General features: G+C 40.4%; 1 long non-coding RNA gene across 2 annotated transcripts; it reads left to right on the forward strand.

Annotated features, from left to right (window-relative positions):
* Window positions 1–1,629: 1,629 nt before the first annotated feature.
* LOC120736153 lies at window positions 1,630–4,354 on the forward strand. Of its 2 annotated transcripts, none has more exons than XR_005696427.1 (4): window positions 1,630–1,792; window positions 1,981–2,073; window positions 2,486–2,530; window positions 3,750–4,354. It is a non-coding gene; the product is annotated as an uncharacterized LOC120736153 (long non-coding RNA). The 2 variants fall into 2 exon arrangements; XR_005696428.1 differs by lacking the exon at window positions 3,750–4,354 and adding an exon at window positions 2,972–3,106.
* The last annotated feature ends 277 nt before the right edge of the window (window positions 4,355–4,631 follow it).

Raw genomic sequence — 4,631 nt, forward strand, 5'->3', positions numbered from 1 at the left:
ATGTGAATTTGTTTTTCCCTACGGGTTTAATGCTCTTCTCCAAAGAAACCCATGGGGTCAATGATTGCATTTCATGCCTTGAACTTCTCACACTGTTAACATACCCATTTAATCATACCTGAAAGTCTTTTATAGGCAAAGGCAAAAATAAGAAAAAAAAACTTCAATCCTTGGGATTCAAAAGACCAAAGTAGAAATCATATGATAATGACATTCAAACTATTTCTTTGTGATGTGATACTGGGCAGGTGACCTGCAATGCAGAATTGCTAAAACTGCAGTTCCTTAAATGGCCACCAGACCCTATGCATTAGTTCAGGGGTGGCCAACTCCAGGCCTCGAGAGCCGGTGTCCTGCAGGTTTTAGATATCACCCTGGGTCAACACACCTGAATCAAATGATTAGTTCATTACCAGGCCTCTGGAGAACTTCAAGAAATGTTTAGGAGGTAATTTAGCCATTTAAATCAGCTGTGATGGATCAAGGACACATCTAAAACCTGCAGGACCCCAGCTCTCGAGGCCTGGAGTTGGTCACCCCTACATTAGTTAATGCCCATCTTTACTCAAAAATACATATTTTCAAAACCTAGTAAAACTCTGGCATTTACATTTAATATGGATTAACATTACACATTTAATAGGGACATGGCTGCATACATTTAGACTGTTTGTTACTCTTTGAACATCTTAAATTTAATAACAGAAAAATAACATTGCTTGCTCTGTGATTAATTATAACAATTATTAACTATAACCAGCTTCTTGTGCCCATGAAGTCCCCCCATAGAGTCTTTGGATGCACTTTGATAACCAAGCTTGCTAGCCTTGGCTAATGATTAAACGCTCAGCTCTTGTCTAATTATTGTCACTTTGGCTCAGAAAAAGCCAAGACGGTGACATACATAATGATGTTTTGAGGCTTCAAAATAGGAATTTGGAAAGGGTTTTCATATGGTCGTTAAGTGTCTCTTTTTTAATTTGACTCCATTCCAGGTAACTCTGCTCACACATATTTTGGACTAACCCCTCTATCTGAACACCAAGTTTGCTTGTTTGTGGGTGTACTCCCATCCCCCCAAGAAACCCTCACCAGCAATACGCAACATCATGCACTTACAAATGTACTTTCAGCCCTTGTACTTACATGTAAAACAATAAGCCTATACATCATGGGGTGGCCAACTCCAGGCCTCGAGAAGCGGTCTCCTGCAGGTTTTAGATATCACCCAGGGTCAGCACACCTGAATCAAATGATTAGTTCATTACCAGGCCTCTGGAGAACTTCAAGAAATGTTTAGGAGGTAATTTAGCCATTTAAATCAGCTGTGATGGATCAAGGACACATCTAAAACCCGCAGGACCCCAGCTCTCGAGGCCTGGAGTTGGCCACCCCTTCTATACATCTTTTAAACAGAGAATGAATATCTCATTCAAACAAAAGTCTTTATATTCAAGCAAGTGCAGAAACACCAAAAACTTTACTTTTTTAAAATTTTAAAAATTAACTGCTACAACTAATGTTTGATATACTACTAAAGCAACCCAAGAGTTTCTCAAGGCAAAGAAATTGAATAGTTAGGGTTCCTCCTCTTCTCCAGGTGCACACCTACCTTCTCTCTGTCTCTCCTCTCCTGCTCAATCTGTCTTTCCCTATCCTGTGTCCTCCACATCTCGCTACAGATCTCATCCTGGTCCATCAGGACTAAACTGAGAGCTGAGCTGAGCTAAGTGAAGAATTGGAATTGTGGAGTTTCGGAGAAACTCAACTGATCAATGAGTTGAATCAGCGCGTGAGTATAATAAAGAGACTTTGGAGAAGCTCACCCTGCGAAAGGACTTCATATAGGACTTTATTATGAACCCTTGAAACTTTGTACAACCTGCCTGAGTTAATTCCAGAAAAGTTTAAGTTAGAATTCCAAGCAATATTCTTGCCTGTTGTGTTCGCAAAATTTTTAATGAAATGTGTTTTTTCCAGTGCGTCTGTCTTTTGGAAATCCTAACATAACAGGAACATTTTCAGTGGCCCAGTCAGTCACCTGATCTCAACCCAACTGACAATGCTTTTCAGGTATTAAATACAACACTAAATGCAGAAAAACCCACAAACTTGCAGCAACTAATGGCTGCTTCAGTAAAGGCCTAGCAGAACATAAAAAAAAACCCATTTGGTCCTATTTATGGGTGCTAGAATTGAGATTTCCCTCCAAGTACTCAAAACATTCCTTATATTTAAAGTTATATTTGTCTAATTACTTTGGGGCCTTTGGGAATGGGGGACTGTGTATAAAAATGGATGTAATTCCTAAACAGCTGATGTAATTTGTTTTTTTTAAAGCTCTTTGTTTAAAGATGAAAATCTGCCCTTCAATCATGTATTGATTGTTTGCTTTAAAATCCACTATTGTGGTGTATGGAGGCAAGAGTACAAAAACTGTCTTTGTCTAACAAATTATGGGTCTAACTGTATGCTGACATTACAGCGTCTCCTTTGGGTACCCATTGCTCAAGAACCTTCATACCTACAGGTAGGAAAATTACATCCCGGAAGACACCATGTGACGCTATGCGACAGCTTGAATTGTTTTTCCTTTGAATGCCAACACATAAATATTAAGTTGTCTTGAGCACAAAAGCAAAAACTTCCACCTGTGATGATGAAGTAGCATTAAGGTGAAACTGTCTGGATGATTGGAGGCAAACTAGACATAAACAAAACACCATGTAATTAAAGGTAACTATATGGTAATTAAGCCGTATACTATCAGTTTTCTTGACAACATGATGCAAACCTTTTATGTTATGAAACAAAACAACAGAGAATATACATTCTCTTTGTGTTGCTCTATTTCTGGCATAGAGGAAACTATAGTTTCTTTATTTTCTACAGTTTCCTGATTGCAAATGAGGTGACAGTGTTCTTTGTATGCTCAATTGCTCCCCGGGTTGCTTTTTTCCTCATCTCACAGCGATGTCTCCCTGCGATCAAGACGGATCAGCCTTGCAGAGAGAGGGAGAGAGAGAGAAAAGAGAGAGACCAGCCGCTGTACCATTCACACATTATTTGCACTCACTACTCTTGCACTTGACAACATAATTACCAAAGCTCAGGCCCTGTGCAATTAAAAGCCAGTGGCTGCTGACAAACGGGGGTTTGAGTTAAGGGAACATGGCAAAGATGAGTCAAGATCTCAGCAAAGGTGTTCGAAGATAGCAACTGTCCCAGTGTTTTGACAATGCTGACAGTAATAGAGGAAGGATCATGAATAACAAGGAAAAGTTTTACCATCTTAGCAACAGATGTTAGTTACCAGACTATTTAGATTCCATTCATTAAAAGCCCTTCCAACCATAAACTTTGTTTATGAATGTGCTGAGAGAAGAGGCTGGCTGAAGGAAGTGAGGAACAGTTTGGGGGGCTTTAAATAGCAGCTTCTAATGGTTTGGCTTTTTTTTGCACTATTCAGTATAATATGACCTACAAACATTGACTTTTCAAATTACCAGATTGTCAAGGCTCACAGAATTAAACTAATGAATTATTCAGGCACCTCTCATTAATTTTAGGTCAAACATTTTAAGATTTTTCACTTACATGCTGGCCTCGGGCACTGATGTTGTGAATTGAGCATTGCCTGGAAACTGCACTACACAGCTCCATTTGTAATTACTGCAACTTGAGGTCAGGTCATTGTCAAGAACTGTGATGATTCAACATGAGCTGTTTGTGTTTTTTCCCTCATTCAGGAAGATGAACTGGTGACCTGTCAAAAACCCAGTGTCAACTTGGACAGACCACAACTCCACCACATGAAGATGAATGGCATTTGATCATGAATTTTGAAATGCTAATAACTAGTATTTCAATGGGCAAAATCAAACACTATATCAATAAACCCATGTCATACATGCAGTCAGTGGACACTTCATTAGATACACCTTGCTTTTAGAGTTGCATTCAATTTCTCAATGCCCTGTTTTTCCTGAAGGTCCAGAATGTGCCAGGAAAATAAAAAAGGTTTTGTGTTGTTTACACCAAAGTCTGTCCCTACCATTGGAATTTCACAGGACTCATGAGTCCACGCAATGATTTTTCAGTCTTCTACTGTGTAATTGTGATAATTGCGTTGAGCCTGTGCTCATCTGTTCAGACCATTCTCTCTAAAACTAATAGATCGCTGTGAAATACTATGACCAGCTCATCTTACCAATAACCATTTCACTTTTAGTCACTTAAATGACCTTTTTTCCCCCCAATTTTGATGCTCCCCACTTCAAAATCTTCAAATAGCATGCTTAGGCTTGTCTGCATGTCTAAATGCATTGTGTTGCTGCCATGTGATTGGCTGATTAGAGCTCTGGGGCGATCGTGGCTCAAGAGTTGGCAGTTCATCTTGTAATCGGAAGGTTGCCGGTTCGAGCCCCTGGCTCCGACAGTCTTGGTCGTTGTGTCCTTGGGCAAGACACTTCACCCGTTGCCTACTGGTGGTGGTCAGAGGGCCCGGTGGCGCCAGTGTCCGGCAGCCTCGCCTCTGTCAGTGCGCCCCAGGGTAGCAATGTAGCTTGCCATCACCAGTGTGTGAATGTGGCTGTGAATGGGTGGATGACTGGATGTACTGTAAAGCGCTT

The sequence above is a fragment of the Simochromis diagramma genome, unplaced genomic scaffold (genome assembly GCF_900408965.1).
Source record: "Simochromis diagramma unplaced genomic scaffold, fSimDia1.1 OVJJ01000816.1, whole genome shotgun sequence".
NCBI lineage: Eukaryota > Metazoa > Chordata > Actinopteri > Cichliformes > Cichlidae > Simochromis > Simochromis diagramma.